Source organism: Danio aesculapii, chromosome 4 (assembly GCF_903798145.1).
Source record: "Danio aesculapii chromosome 4, fDanAes4.1, whole genome shotgun sequence".
Classification (NCBI taxonomy): Eukaryota; Metazoa; Chordata; class Actinopteri; order Cypriniformes; family Danionidae; genus Danio; species Danio aesculapii.
In genome coordinates, this window is record NC_079438.1 from 17,935,225 (window position 1) to 17,951,134 (window position 15,910).

A 15,910-nucleotide genomic window follows, 5' to 3' on the forward strand; every position below is an offset into this window, starting at 1 on the left:
TCAGACAGGTTGTTGTATTATGATTACAGCTAAACCCCACTAAACATCAGGTTTATGCAAATTATATGGGCCACTCAACATAGAAAAGAAAATATTAAAATCTGTTCAAACAGAAAAAAGGACATCCCTGTAGGGCTGCTTGATTATGGGTAAATCATAATCACGATTATTTTGGTCATAATTGTAATCACGATTATTCAAAATGATTATCAGTTGAAGTCAAAATTATTTGCCCTACTGTGATTTTTTTTTATAAATATATTTCCTAAAAGATGTTGAACAGAATTTTTCACAGTATTTCCTATAATATTTTTTCTTCTGGAGAAAGTCTTATTTGTTTTATTTTGGCTAGAATAAAAGCAGGTTTAAATATTTTGAAAACAATTAAGGTCAATATTATTAGCCTCCTTATATATATATATATATATATATATATATATATATATATATATATATATATATATATATATATATATATATATTTATATATTTATATATATATATATACAGACACATATACATACATATACAATGACTTGCGTAATTACACCAATTAAGCCTTTGAATCGCACATTAATCTAAAGACTAGTATCTTGAAAAATATCTAGTCAAATATTATTTATTTTCATCATAGTAAAGATAAATGAAATCAGTTTTTAAAAATGAGTTATTACAACTATTATGTTTAGAAATGGGTTGAAAAAAATCTTTCCATTACACAGAAATTGGGGGAAAAGAGTCGCTAATAATAATATATATACAGTTGAAGTCAGAATTATTAGCCCCCCTGAATTATTAGCACCCCTATAGATTTTTTTTCAACACATTTCTAAACATAATAGTTTTAATACCTAATTTCTAATAACTGATTTCTTTTATCTTTGCCAAGATGACAATAAATAATATTTGACTAGATATTTTTCAAGACACTTTAAAACTTAACTAGGTTAATTAGATTAACTAGGGAGGTTAGGGAAATTAGGCAAGTAATTGTATAACGATGGTTTGTTCTGTAGACCAGTGTTTTCCAACCCTGTTCCTGGAGGCACACCAACAGTACATATTTTGGATGTCTCCGTTATCTGACCCATTAGAGGGGCTAATAATTTTGTCCTTAAATTGTTTCTAGCCGAAATAAAACAAATAAGACTTTCTCCAGAAGAAAAAAATATTATTAAAATTTCCTGAATCTGTTAAACATAATTTGGCAAATATTTAAAAAGAAGAAAAAAAAAAACAAAGGGGGGTGGGGGGCTAATAATTCTGACTTCAACTGTATATATATATATGCATATATATATATATATATATATATATATATATATATATATATATGTATATATGTATATATATATATATATATATATATATATATATATATATATATATATATATATATATATATATATATATGCAGTTATTTTCCTCCCTGTAAATAAGAAAAGGGAAATAAATACAATAGACTAAAAATATGAAACAAACTGTGCTTTCAGCATCTTTACTGTAAGAAAAAACTTTAATTACAGCTACAGCAGTACTTCAGTCAAGAGCAGTGAGTGATTTTCTCCTTTTGTTGTTTGATTAAGGATAAAAACAGTCGGCAGCAGGAATATTGTGCGCTGCCACTTTAAGAGCAGTGCGGTTCTGATTGATGGTATCACTTTCACATGTCTTTTCATTCTCAGCTCGTTTTTTTATTACACAATTGAGGGTTAATATGAATAATCACTAAACACCACGTTTTGACACAAATGTGCATGTATTTGACCATTAAAGCACTCACATTAAGATGACTTTAGATGAGTGTGCTCTGCTCATCTCTGAAGCTGAGCACACACACACAACAGCATGCGCTCTTTCGCGCTTTTAAAAACATGAATGATTTGAACGTACATCCATGAGTGATGCACATCCCGTGCTGCAAACGTTACATTACAGTACATGCTTTTAGCCATTTTCACATGGAACTGAGCTTTGCAGAGCAACAAATGTGTACAACTAGAAAGGGGGCGGTATATGATGCAATAATCATTTCATCTCGATTATTGTTTGTTCATAATCGTTAGAAGCCAGAATCGAAATTGAATTTTTGATTAATTGCACAGCCTGTGAGTGTAAAGGGGGAATGCAAAAATCACACAAGGACTTTTTGTAGTTTAAAACTCACCCTCGACCTCCAGCAGCCAGTCCCTCCAGAATGCCAACGACCTGGATTCCTGTCTCTGTTTGTGGGAGCCTCTTGGCGATGTGAAATCAGGCTCAAACAGGTCTGCTAAGTCCCCTGCAGTCAGTTTTTTTGGTGTTTTTCAGGAGTATGTCCTCAAAGACACCTTGGTAGGCTCTCATTTCATTTAGAAGGCCAATGGCATTTAGACCTTCTTTGAACCTAAAGTAAAAGTTGGAGTGTTAAATGTTGCAAAGGATTGACTGGATGCAGAACCATTTACTTGATCTTTTTGCAAAATTGACCCTCCTTGACAAGATTAAAAATATGACATGAACTAACCTGAACTAAGACTGAACAATACATGTATAACCTTTTTGGTAACACTTACAGTACAAAGTTGTATTAGTCAATACATTAGTTAACATACATTAAAAATGAACATTTGTTAAGCAATACTTAATCTTTATTAATGTGAACTAAACATATATTAACCACTTTGTTTTTGTGTACTTACTGTTGGAGTGCTGCATGAATTCAGCCTTCAGTATAAAACTCTACAACCGCTTCCACAACTTCATCTCTGTGCCATGGATTTTACATAGCACAGAGCTCCCATCATCGATAGCTCTTCTGTTGCCTCAGTGACTGCCTCCCTGGCCTCCTCAACTGTTGCAGCACTTGCAAGCTAGTAAATAAAGAAAGAACATGAATATAAAGTGCATTACTGTGGATAACATATATAGTCTACACTGTAAAAAATGTCTGTGATTTTAACAGTAAAAGTCTGTACAATCTACAGTGAAAACCTGTTAAATGATTAACAGCTCATTTCAGTACAACATACAGAAATTAACTGTAACAGATCTAACCTTTGTTTTTGAGAAACTAATCAGAGTGTCTGAAATCTCACCACACACCCTCATTCACTAGTCCCTAAATTAGTCAATTAGTTTAGTCCACTAGACAGAGTGAATGACCACAAATGAGTGAACACCTGCAGCTAACAAGCACAATCACTGATGGACACAACCAGAAATAAAACTACAGACACAGCCTCACACCAAACCAACTGAATTAAAACAGATTAAATAACTCCATTAAATAACAGCATTAGCAGCTTCACTGATTACAGTTTGACTTCAATTCTCTCATACCTGCAAGAATATTTGATAATTAACAGAGGTTTATATTTTTATTGAAAATATTTCAATTGACCTCACCATCATGGAGATTAGAGGCTGCTTTACTTGAGCTCTTGAACCTTTTCTCTGGCTGTTATAACTGCGTTTCTGTAACTCATCAGTTTTAGCAAGAAAAATGAAGAAAACATTTGTGTACTTAATGCAAAGTTGGTTTCATAAGTCACAAACAAATTTCAAACTAATTTCATTAATTTATGCAATGTTATTTGGGACAGTAATACAGCTTCCAGAAGGGCCAACAAATAATTACAAAGGAATTAATATTTAGAATTTTATGCAGAAGACATTGAAAACTCATTTAAGACACACAGACATCAAGAATCAGGATATGAACCTCAACCATGGTTGCTTAAAAAAAGCTGCATAATTCAGTCATTCAGCAATGCATGCTGGGTATCAGCATAATACAAAACTCGCAGCATGCATTGCAGCATGAATAAATTATGCAGCTTTATGCTCTCAACATTTCTTTCTTTGCCTTTATTTTGTTTTGTTTTGGGGTGTAATATTTCAGTAGAGTGTCTTGTATTGTTCTGGGTTGTTTTTTTTATTTGATTTTTATTTTTTGTTTGTCACCATTATTGAGATTCAAAGTCTAATTGTTGATGTCTGTGTGATTGCAAGCTCTTATTTGGTTTAAAGATTCTCATTATGAGTGGTGTTTTATACCTGTTAAACTGTCATTGATTGCAGAAGCTCCAGTAGTCTCTTACACATATTATTCAGTTCTCACACTTAATATAATAATCAACAAACAAAAGATGGTAAGGGTGGCTTTGATATGATAGTTAATCTCATCTCAATTAATTTCAGATGTTGTTTACGCTTTTAATGTTATACAAACAGTGTGATTAACTCAATTAATTACAGCAGCTAAAATAAAAACTACTTTAAAACAAGCAGTTGAAGATCCTGAAAGCTACGGTCATATTGGGCTTTGTATGTGCGAAATTATGTCGTACAGCGCTGCGAAAAGAGGTGGGGTTAAACAAGATGATTAGACATTAAAAACAGCGCACGATTGCTTCATGTTTTAAATTTCTGTCTAGACAGGTCATGTTTTGATCCTCGATTAGTCTCACGCAGTCAAGTGATGCGATTTTGCAGGTCAGAGCTCACCAAGCTTGAACTTTGCACCGCAGTAACCTGCAAAACTCAACGAATGACCCTGCATTTTCGGTCGGACACATTCACGTGCGTATGAATGGAATTCTATGAGAGGAAAAGCCAAGTGTGACCGCATCTTAAAGCAGACTCTGTCCTCCATCATGGTGACTTCAAATGAACGACAGAAATTTCAGTAAGAGCTTTTGTTCATGTGTCAGAAACATAGTCAAATGTCAGTAATAAGTGAAGCTCCTGATGTTTGTGGAGTTGTTTAATGATCTCTGCTGAGATCTTGACAAATAAAAGTTTTATTGTGTAATTATTTTTATTATTTATTATTTTTATTTAGAGTTTTATTCTCAGTTGATTTCATCTTTGATTTTGGCTGTAATTTGTGTTTGTTTGGTCTTGTTTTTCTTTCCTTCAGTGATTTTGCTTGTTAACACTTGTTCATCAATAATTATTAATCCTCCTTTAATTAGACACGTATTTATCTCATTAACTTCATCACTGTCTGAGTGTTCAACCCTCTGTAGTGAGGACACTAGTGTGGATTTTGCTCTGCGATTTGAGGGGTTAAATGTGTTCGATGAAAAATACAGACTGTGGAATGTATTTTTAACAGAAAAATTCTGTAGATTGAATTTACAAATGTAAAATGTTAAAAACAGTAGATTACAGGCAACCACAGCTGCCAGTATTTTTTTGTAAAATCAGGAAAAACAACAGCAAAATACTGTAAAATTTTTGTTTCACCATTGTGGAGGATAGTAGCTTATGTGTGCAAGTCCAAGATGAACTCAGAGAATCTGATGTTATGCTGCATCTTCTTTTGTTTAAAGGTAACTGTGTAGTTACTAATGCAGTGAAAGTCTGTTTGTTAATTACAGTCACACATGAACACAATAATGCATTTAATGACTTTATTTAAAAAGTTTTTGTAGTGAACTGATGTACGATGGTTCTCAATATGCTCAGATATATTACTTAGACATTTAAAATGTTGATTTTAATGCCAGTAAATGCCAATTAAAACGTAGTTGCTTTCTGCAAATATAAATAATTAACTCAAAGGCTTGTAAATGATTGTAACTGATTGCATCAGTTAATGAATAAAATTTACTCGTGTTAAAAATACAACATTTTTCTAAAAAAAATTTTTACAGAAAAATTCTGTATTTTTTTACAAAAAAGTTCTGGCAACCATAGCTGCCAGTATTTTTCCGGAAATTTTACAGAATTGTTTTTACAGTGTAACTTACTTGCACCCTCTTTGTGCTTCGAAGCATGTTATGCCAAAATTGAGTGTCATCTTACCGAAAATAGTTGCAAAAACATACACGTACACATATGTGCCACAGTCCAGCCTCCATCAGTAAAGTGGCAACCCATGTGACGAGGTGGCCGAGTGGTTAAGGCGATGGACTGCTAATCCATTGTGCTCTGCACGCGTGGGTTTGAATCCCATCCTCGTCGTTCATTTGAGAGATCCCGGTAATTCAGTGGAAGGTGTGATACTTGTACCCTCTTAGTGTTTTGAAGGATGTTGCTGCAAAATTTAATGTCATCTGTATCGAAAGTAGCTGCAAATACATACATATATGCCAAAGTCCAGCCCCCGTCAGCAAAGTGGCTACATGCATGACGAGGTGGCCGAGTGGTTAAGGCGATGGACTGCTAATCCATTGTGCTCTGCATGCATGGGTTCGAATCCCATCCTCGTCGTTCATTTAAGAGAGCCCGGTGCTTCCGGGGAACTTATCTTACTCGCACCATCTTCGTGCTTCGAAGCATGTTATGGCAAAATTGAATGTCATCTTACCGAATAGACCTCATAGGCTACGATATTGCCTCTGCGAAAGAATAGCTGTAACAGCTATGAACTCTTCTGTGTACCAATCTGGACATGCAACGACAAGGTTGCATCAAACTTTAAACTGCCAGCAATCAGCCCTCTGGCACCAATGAGTGCATGCTGTGTCTGCAGAACAGGTTATTGATTTGTCCAAAAAAAAATTACTTATACATTGTTTCATTTTTACTTAAAGAAAGGTATACACTACTTATGTGAATCTGGGAGAAGAGAATTGTGGGTAATCTGGTAAAGGGGGCGGAGTCACAACGCTGAAGGGCAGAGAAAAAGGATGAGATTGGGATGTATTTATTGGGCTGTACAGGCATTGGGGTAAGGTAATGAAGAATGCAAGGGCACTGAAACCATATTTTGACAGAAATCCAAGATCAGCTATGCTGCCGTTTTTAGACTCAGGCATTCTGTCTAGTTTCTCTCCAACAAAACCAGAAGAAACATGTTGCAGTTAATGTTGAACAATAAAGCCTGGTTTATACTTCTGTGTCAAGTGATCAGCGTGATCCACGGCGCAAGCCTTGCGCCTAGCCGTGCACTTATACTTCTGCGCACTGTTTCTGTTGCTCTGCAATACACTTCCGAAACGCTAGCTGGCAGTAGGTGTTTATGTTTCTCTGTGTTGAGTTTCTTCGCTGGTGTTTTGTTTTTTTCTGAACGCTTCCTTAATGTGCATGTGGCTCAAATTCGCTCATTTTGAGGCAGGAACCAGTGGACGTGCAACAACTTTCATTGAAAGGTAAACACAAAACAACAGTCTCCATGCGGAGCTCCTTCATGGGACTCCATGGCAAAATTGAGTGTCATCTTACCGAAAATAGTTGCAAAAACATACACGGGCCACAGTCCAGCCTCCATCGGTAAAGTGTCAACGTATGTGACGAGGTGGCCGAGTGGTTAAGGCGATGGACTGCTAATCCATTGTGCTCTGCACGCGTGGGTTCGAATCCCATCCTCGTCGCTCAAATGCTCTGGCATTTGAGAGATCCCAGTGATGCAGTGGATTTTCAGTGTATTACATGCGCCCTCTTAGCATTTTGAAGGATGTTGCTGCAAAATTTAATGTCATCTGTATCGAAAATAGCTGCAAATACATACATATATGCCAAAGTCCAGCCCCCATCAGGAAAGTGGCTATATGCATGACGAGGTGGCCGAGTGGTTAAGGTGATGGACTGCTAATCCGTTGTGCTCTGCATACATGGGTTCGAATCCCATCCTCGTCGTTCATTTAAGAGAGCCTGGTGCTTACGGGGAACTTATCTTACTCGCACCATCTTCGTGCTTCGAAGCATGTTATGGCAAAATTGAATGTCATCTTACAGAATATTTTTGCAAAATAGTTGCAAGAACATACATATACACATATGTGCCACAGTCCAGCCTCCGTCAGGAAAGCGAGAACATTTGTGACAAGGTGGCCGAGTAGTTAATGCGACGGACTGTTAATCGATTGTGCTGATGAGGTGGCCGAGTAGTTAAGGTGATGCACTTCTAATCCATTGTGCACTGCATGTGTGGGTTTGAATCCCATCCTCGTCGCTCATTTGCTCTGGTGTTTGAGAGAGCCCGGTGCTTCCGTGGAAGGTGTTTTACTCGCACCCTCTTAGCGTTTTGAAGGATGTTATGGTAACAGTTAATCCAGCCTCCGGCAGGGATGGACCGCTAATCCACTGTGCTCCGTCTGTGTGGGTTCAATTGCTTTAGCATTTTAGAGAGCCTGGTGCTTCCATGGAAGGTTTCTTACACGCACTCTGCTTGCATTCTGAAGAACGTTACGGTACAGGTTAATCCAGCCTGCTGCATGTTTAGGAGCTCAACAAAAGTTGCAACATGTTAAAGAAACAGAAGCACAGCTATCCTTTTCAACAGAACATTAAGCCTACTGAAAGGCTGACAAAAATTGCCAGAGCTGACTGTATTTCAAGTCATCTCAGCGAGGTATTGGGTAAAGTTTTCAACCAGCAATGATCACGCCTCGGATAGACCTCATAGGCTACGATATTGCCTCTGCGAAAGAATAGCTGTAACAGCTATGAACTCTTCTGTGTACCAATCTGGACATGCAACGACAAGGTGGCATCAAACTTTAAACTGCCAGCAATCAGCCCTCTGGCACCAATGAGTGCATGCTGCGTCAGCAGAACAGGTTATTGATTTGTCCAAAAATAATTACTTATACATTGTTTCATTTTTACTTAAAGAAAGTATACACTACTTATGTGAATCTGGGAGAAGAGAATTGTGGGTAATCTGGTAAAGGGGGCGGAGTCACAACGCTGAACGGCAGAGAAAAGGGTTGAGATTGGGATGTATTTATTGGGCTGTACAGGCATTGGGGTAAGGTAATGAAGAACGCAAGGGCACTGAAACCATATTTTGACAGAAATCCAAGGTCAGCTATGCTGCCGTTTTTAGACTCAGGCATTCTGTCTAGTTTCTCTCCAACAAAACCAGAAGAAACATGTTGCAGTTAATGTTGAACAATAAAGCCTGGTTTATACTTCTGTGTCAAGTGATCAGCGTGATCCACGGCGCAAGCCTTGCGCGTAGCCATGCACTTATACTTCTGCGCACTGTTTCTGTTGCTCTGCAATACACTTCCGAAACGCTAGCTGGCAGTAGGTGTTTATGTTTCTCTGTGTTGAGTTTCTTCGCTGGTGTTTTGTTTTTTTCTGAACGCTTCCTTAATGTGCATGTGGCTCAAATTCACTCATTTTGAGGCAGGAACCAGTGGACGTGCAACAACTTTAATTAAAAGGTAAACAAAAAACAACAGTCTCCATCTCCTTCATGGGACTCCACACTTTTTTCTGTGTTGAGTTTCTTCGCTGGTGTTTTGGGTTGCAAAACTTTACTGTAAGACATTTTTCAGATCATGGTGATTTTTTTAACTGACTGAAGTTTCTATTGCTGACTACATAATGTTGAGTCCTAACATCCGCTTTAAAAATCTGAACTTCCCATCACCAGGCCCGGCTTAATAATTCAGAGGCTTCTGGGCACAATGTCTTGTAGGCAACCGCCTAGCGACAAATTAGCAACCGTCTAGCAACCACCTAGCAACACCTAAGTAACCGCCTAGCAACGCCTTAGCAACCTCCTAGCAACCACATAGCAACCGCCAAGCAACACCTTAGCAACCGCCTAGCAACACCTTAGCAACTACCTAGCAACGCCTTAGCAACCACATAGCAACACCTTAGCAACCACATAGCAACACCTTACCAACTGCTTAGCAACACCTTAGCAAACACCTAGCAACTACATAGCAACACCTTAACAACTGCCTAGCAACACCTTAGCAACCACCTAGCAACTACATAGCAACCGCCTAGCAACCACATAGCAACACCTTAGCAACCACCTAGCAACACCTTAGCAACATCTTAGCAACAGCCTACCAACCGCCTAGCAACACCTTAGCAACACCTTAGCAACCGCCTAGCAACACCTTAGCAACTACATAGCAACCACCTAGCAACACCTTAGCAACCGCCTAGCAACAACTTAGCAACCGCATAGCAACCTCTTAGCAACACCTTAGCAACCACCTAGCAACTACATAGCAACACCTTAGCAACTGCCTAGCAACACCTTAGCAACCACCTAGCAACACCTTAGCAACCACATAGCAACACCTGAGCAACACCTTAGCAACCGCCTAGCATCACCTTAGCAACTGCATAGACACCACCTAGCAACACCTTAGCAACCGCCTTAGCAACCACCTAGCAACACCTTAGCAACCACCTAGCAACCACCTAGCAACACCTTAGCAACCACCTAGCAACACCTTAGCAACTGCATAGCAACCACTTAGCAACACCTTAGCAACCGCATAGCAACACCTTAGCAACCACTTAGCAACCGCCTAGCAACACCTTAGCAACCGCCTAGCAACACCTTAGCAACCACCTAGCAACACCTTAGCAACCACATAGCAACACCTTAGCAACTACCTAGCAACGCCTTAGCAACCACATAGCAACACCTTAGCAACCACATAGCAACACCTTAGCAATCGCCTAGCAACACCTTAGCAACCGCCTAGCAACCTCTTAGCAACTGCATAGCAACCACCTAGCAACACCTTTGCAACCACCTTGCAATACCCTAGCAACCGCCTAGCAACACCTTAGCAACCGCATAGCAACCACCTAGCAACACCTTAGCAACCACTTAGCAACCGCCTAGCAATAACCGACTGAGCTACCCGGGCTCCATGGCTGTGCCACGCAAGTAGGCAAGGTTTAGGGTTGTGGTCGACGCAGACCTTTACGGTACACAAAAGTTTACCGTGAGGTGGGGTTTGGAATTGTGGTTGGTGTAGATGTTGCTAAAACACAACAGGTTACTGTGAGGTTGGGTTTATGGTTGTTGTAGGTGTAGACGTCAGTAAAACACAGTAGTTTGGACTCAATGTCATATAGGAGACAAAAAGATCAATGACAACTGCAGAAGGTCTTTCTGTTGTTGTGGCAATAAATGGAGACTTAACCATTGAAACGATTCCTTCCATGCCTTAGAAGCGTGACTTGATCAATGCTTACCTACACAGCATGCTGGCATCAAAGGACCCGCTGCTCATATCGAATCCCTAGTCTTCCACACTTTAGGAAACGTAAACATTCAGGACGTGCCATTAGCACAGCCTGCACTAAAAGGAGGCTGGAGATTACGGATGGCATCACAGAATGCAACGTCAATGCCACCTTGAAAAGCATGCCGTGACCCGGATTCGAACCGGGGTTGCTGCGGCCACAACGCAGAGTACTAACCACTATACGATCACGGCGAGCTACGGGACAGCCGCTGGAGCCTCGCTCTCTGTCATACGTCTTTGAAAATGGAGGGCGCCCAGGGCAGTCAGGTTGCGCGCGCTGCGGTTTTATTTTTGTTGCTTTTGCCTACCAGCACATCCCTTTTCCCCAGAAACACTGGGGTTGCAAACAATCAAGGAAAGTCGCAAACTAAATCCTGCGCGCATCCTGGACGTAGTCAGCAGGATTCGAACCTGCGCGGGGAGACCCCAATGGATTTCTAGTCCATCGCCTTAACCACTCGGCCACGACTACGAAGCTTGACCATTCCATTGTGCTCTTGCCTGGCGCATTGGTCGTGCTGCCCGATGAAATGTAGAGCAAGCAAGAGCTCACCAGCAATAGATGTCGCTTATAGGGATGGTATGCAGTTTAACCCAAAGAATGACCAGTCTGTCAGACGAAGAAGAGCCGGAGTCAGAGATTTATATAAATAAATAAAGGTTACTGAAGATAGTTTGCAGTTACATCAGCAGAAGCCAGCTTCAACACTCGCCATGACTTCCTAGGCCGCTCTGCTTACAATCACAAATCAATAACAATTTTACTCTCACATAAGGTCATTAACTGCGTCACGCATATAGGTGTTCTAACCTGATTGGATAAAACACAGATAGACTAGGAAAATGTCCACGTGGGGTGCGTGCGTACAATTCTGAACAGTATCTCAAGCATAAACGTCAGACATCCACTAGACTGTTCAGAGCTGACTCCAGACCTATGAAACGGATCCACAATCAAATAGAACACACACACTTAAAGAATAATCTGTTTCTTATCCGAGGCTGAGTGTAGTCTCAGCCGTCTTTATCAAAACTGGTTAAAAACTGGTATAATCTACATTCAGGCAGTTATATCCTTACTACACAAAGTCTATCTTGAATAAAAAGTAGAATCACCTTAAAAGAATTAACCGTAAAAACAGCAAGATCCCTTAAGACATTTTAGATAGTATTAACTCTTAGAAATAACAACGGAGACAGTTGCTTCCGGTCCTCAGCCCTCAGCTCCACTCAAGGCCTCCGTGACCTCTGACTTAGTTTGGTGGCTCCTGAAAAAGTTATAAAGAGACAGGCAAACGCACTGAACGTTCTTATATTAAGCAATGTGTTAACTTATTCATTAGTTAAAATCAATTCAAAGTTAATTACTCATTCAGATAATCAAATAATTATATAAAAATAATGAGAAACAAGATGATGAGGAAAGGATAAACGTTGATTCATGCTGAGATGGATAGGAAGGTAGAAATCCGAATCCTCCACGCTCTACAAAAGTTGGCTTACACACCCAAACAGGGACTTGAACCCAGGAACGTCAGATGAAAAGTCTGACGCTCTACCGTCTGAGTTATCCGCGATCACTGGGGGATTAGCTTAGATTTAAGCACTTGTGACGTGTCACAGTAGCAGCGTGCACTGAAAAGTGGGCTGTACAAAACAGGTGGCAAGAGGGGGGCGTGAAGCCAATGTCACCGTAAGGAATCCTGCCGTGACCCTGATTCGAAGCGGGGTTGCTGCGGCTACAATGCAGAGTACTGACCACAATCCGATCACGGCGAGTTACCGGACAGCCGTCGTGGTCCCTGTGCGACATGTTCCTCCCTCTGATTTGCCCCTTTCGGTTCAGTGAGCGCACGCTGTTGTTTTTCTCCTCCTACCAGCACGACGCTTTTCCCAAGTAACGCTGGAATTGCAAACATTTGATGACTGTTGCAAGTTTAAAAAGGAAGAGGACGAGCACGTGGTCTGCAGGACTCGAACCAGCGCAAGAAGACCCCAAAGGATTTCTAATGCATCATCTTAACCACTCGGCCGCAACTACAAGACTGCCTGTGCTCTCCATGTCCTCATGCCTAGTACACGTGTTGTGCATCCAGATGAAACTTTCAGCAAGCGATAGCTCACTGGCAAAAACTGTAGCTCCACAAGAAGAGCCTTACACGCCCAAGCAGGGACTTGAACCCTGGACCCTCAGATTAAAAGTCTGATGCTCTACCGACTGAGCTACCCGGGCTCCATTGCTGTGCCTCGCAAGTAAGCAAAGTTTAGGGTTACCGTGAGGTGGGGTTTGGACTTGTGGTTGGTTTAGATGTTGCTAAAACACAACAGGTTACTGTGAGGTTGGTTTTATGGTTGCTGTAGTTGTACGAAGCACGAAGAGGGTGCAAGTAAGTTACCTTCCACGTAGACACCGGGCTATCTTAAACGAATGACCAGGATGGAATTTATTTTTTTTATTATTTGTATATGTATGTTTCTGCAATTATGTTCGGTAAGATGACTTTCAATTTTGCCATGACATGCTTCGAAGCACGAAGATGGTGTGAGTAAGATAACTTCCACGAAAGCACCAGGCTCTCTTAAATGAACGACGAGGACGGGATTCGAACCCATGCATCCAGAGAACAATGGATTAGCAGTCCATCGCCTCAACCACTCGGCCAACTCATCATGCATTTAGCCACTTTTCAGATGGGGGCTGGACTATGGCACATAAGTATGTATTTGCAGCTATTTTCGGTACAGACAACATAACATTTTGCAGGAACATCCTTCAATTTTACTTGTCCCACCTACCTATGTTCCTATTGCCTAGACAGTGATCTACACCTACGTGCAAATGGCTTTTGCTTGGAAGCCAGCTATGCTCACCACTATACCACCAACGCTTGCAGATGTCTCTTGCCAGAGGAGCTCTTACTCCTCCTAAGGGTCCTCTTACACTGCAGATCCTCGTTAGTATAGTGGACAGTATCTCCGCCTGTCACGCTGAAGACCAGGGTTTGATTCCCTGACGGGGAGGCCCTTTTTTGTCTTTTACTTTTTTGCTGTTGCCTTTCACAATGGTGGCAACGGACTAAGTGATATATACAGCAGCCAAAGGAAATGCAATGGCCGGAAATCGAAACCCGGTCAACTATTTGGAAGGCAGCTATGCTCACCACTATACCACCACTGCTTGCAGATGTCTCGTGCCAGAAGAGCTCAAAAAGAATGCTTTCAACCAAGGCCCTCTTTGTCTTGGTTCTGCACTGAAAAACATGTCCAGCATATGGATCCCAACCATCTCAAGATGCACTAATCTACCCACATGTCATGGGACATCTTCACAAGCGTGGCGCCTGGCCATGTAATGTTACGGCAGCCAAAAGGTATACATTGGCTGGGAATCTACTTAGAAGCCAGCTATGCTCACCACTATATTACCAACGCTTGCGGACATCCTCTCACAGAAGTGTAGAAATTAAAAGCTTTCGACCGAGGAGTTCTTTGTGTGAGCGAAAAAAAAAAGTCAAGTATGGATGCCATCTCTTTCTGACTTTGAGGTTGGATAAAGCATTCGAAGGTACAACCTCACCAAAAAAAAAACAGAGGTCAATAATTTCACTCTGCAGTGGTGGAGTTCTCATCTTCTGTCACCCAGTATTCACTGTAATGAGCTCCCCCGGTTTGAATGTCATTGCAAGGGTTGACTGGATGCAGCTCATGAAAGGGCAAGCTGACATTTTGTTGAATAAAAGCTGGGCTATGTGTAAGATTGAATGGGGTGCTTTGTTTGCTGCAAAACATGCTAATAACGTTCTGTTTGATGCACTGTTCATGTTACTGCTGATGACCAGTCGAAGGCTGATGAAGAATTAAGGAATATTAATGAAGAAAAAGCTGTCCAAGCCCAGTTTTCAACCCTCCTCTTGCCTCCTCGACGTGAAGGCGCCTATTTTTAAATAGCCAACTCTTGACAGCTGCTCTCGCTTACAGCCGTACCACCCTGGAATGCTAGAGGGCAATAGTGCACTTGCAGCAAAAGAAGTGGTAGGCAGAGAGTGAGAAAGGATCACTCGATTTTTGTTTTGTTTGTTTGTTTTTTCAGAAAAAGTTTGAGTTTTTTTGAGTTTTTCTTTTTTTGATAATTTCGTCCACTTCCCAGCAGCACTTTGCTGTCTGGGAAGTTTGTGTTCTGTTATGAGTGCAAATGTGGAAGGACTCAAACGGAAAGATATGGACATGGATAGAAAACGAAGAGGGCAACTGGATAATGGACTGGAAGTAGGACAACACTTTGGACACGGACAAATGGGCGATAAAAGGATCTATACTAAAGAAGCTACAGTGATTGTTCATATGACAGAAGTGAATGATGCTAGAGCAGAAGACATCATAAAGGCTCTGACTGAGAAGATAGGAAAAGGGAAGGTTCTGGCTCTAAGACCAAGAAAGGAAAAGGAATGTGAAATAACTCTGTCAAGTTAAGAGGACGGCGAGGATTTGGAAGATGGACTCATGATAAAAGGGAAGAATTGTAAAGTAAGACACTTACAAGTAAGAGAATATATTGTATATTTTATACATTTGCCGGCTTATATTGAGGATGATGAAATTCTGGATAAACTTAAGTTTAGGGGAGTAACACCTGCATCTGATATCAGAAGGCGAATGTATCCGGGTACAGACATTGCAGATGGTACAAGGTATTTAAGGGTTAAATTCCCGAAGGAGGTGATATCACTCCCAAACAGTGCAAAATTTGATACTGAAGAAGGAACACAATATTTCCGAATTATGCATGACCGTCAAGTGAAAACTTGTCGCTTGTGTATGGGTCCTGGACATGTGTTTAAAGACTGTCCTGATTTTAAATACTTTCAGTGTGAGGAGCAAGGACATTTCACAAGGGATTGCAATGCAGTGAAATGCCTGGATTGCAGAAAGGTGATGGTAAGATGTGAGTGTTGGATGGAGAA

General features: G+C 40.5%; 8 non-coding genes across 8 annotated transcripts; 4 read left to right on the forward strand and 4 right to left on the reverse strand.

Annotated features, from left to right (window-relative positions):
- The first annotated feature begins 5,870 nt into the window (after window positions 1–5,870).
- On the forward strand, window positions 5,871–5,952 carry trnas-gcu (transfer RNA serine (anticodon GCU)). The gene has a single exon. It is a non-coding gene; the product is annotated as a tRNA-Ser (tRNA).
- Window positions 5,953–6,119: 167 nt separating this feature from the next.
- On the forward strand, window positions 6,120–6,201 carry trnas-gcu (transfer RNA serine (anticodon GCU)). The gene has a single exon. It is a non-coding gene; the product is annotated as a tRNA-Ser (tRNA).
- Window positions 6,202–7,222: 1,021 nt separating this feature from the next.
- On the forward strand, window positions 7,223–7,304 carry trnas-gcu (transfer RNA serine (anticodon GCU)). The gene has a single exon. It is a non-coding gene; the product is annotated as a tRNA-Ser (tRNA).
- Window positions 7,305–7,487: 183 nt separating this feature from the next.
- On the forward strand, window positions 7,488–7,569 carry trnas-gcu (transfer RNA serine (anticodon GCU)). Its single transcript has one exon. It is a non-coding gene; the product is annotated as a tRNA-Ser (tRNA).
- Window positions 7,570–8,224: 655 nt separating this feature from the next.
- LOC130224140 (U4 spliceosomal RNA) lies at window positions 8,225–8,365 on the reverse strand. The gene has a single exon (XR_008837215.1). It is a non-coding gene; the product is annotated as a U4 spliceosomal RNA (small nuclear RNA).
- Window positions 8,366–11,069: 2,704 nt separating this feature from the next.
- On the reverse strand, window positions 11,070–11,141 carry trnah-gug (transfer RNA histidin (anticodon GUG)). Its single transcript has one exon. It is a non-coding gene; the product is annotated as a tRNA-His (tRNA).
- A 198-nt stretch (window positions 11,142–11,339) lies between these two features.
- Window positions 11,340–11,421, reverse strand: trnas-aga (transfer RNA serine (anticodon AGA)). The gene has a single exon. It is a non-coding gene; the product is annotated as a tRNA-Ser (tRNA).
- Window positions 11,422–13,109: 1,688 nt separating this feature from the next.
- trnak-uuu (transfer RNA lysine (anticodon UUU)) lies at window positions 13,110–13,182 on the reverse strand. The gene has a single exon. It is a non-coding gene; the product is annotated as a tRNA-Lys (tRNA).
- Between the last annotated feature and the right edge of the window lie 2,728 nt (window positions 13,183–15,910).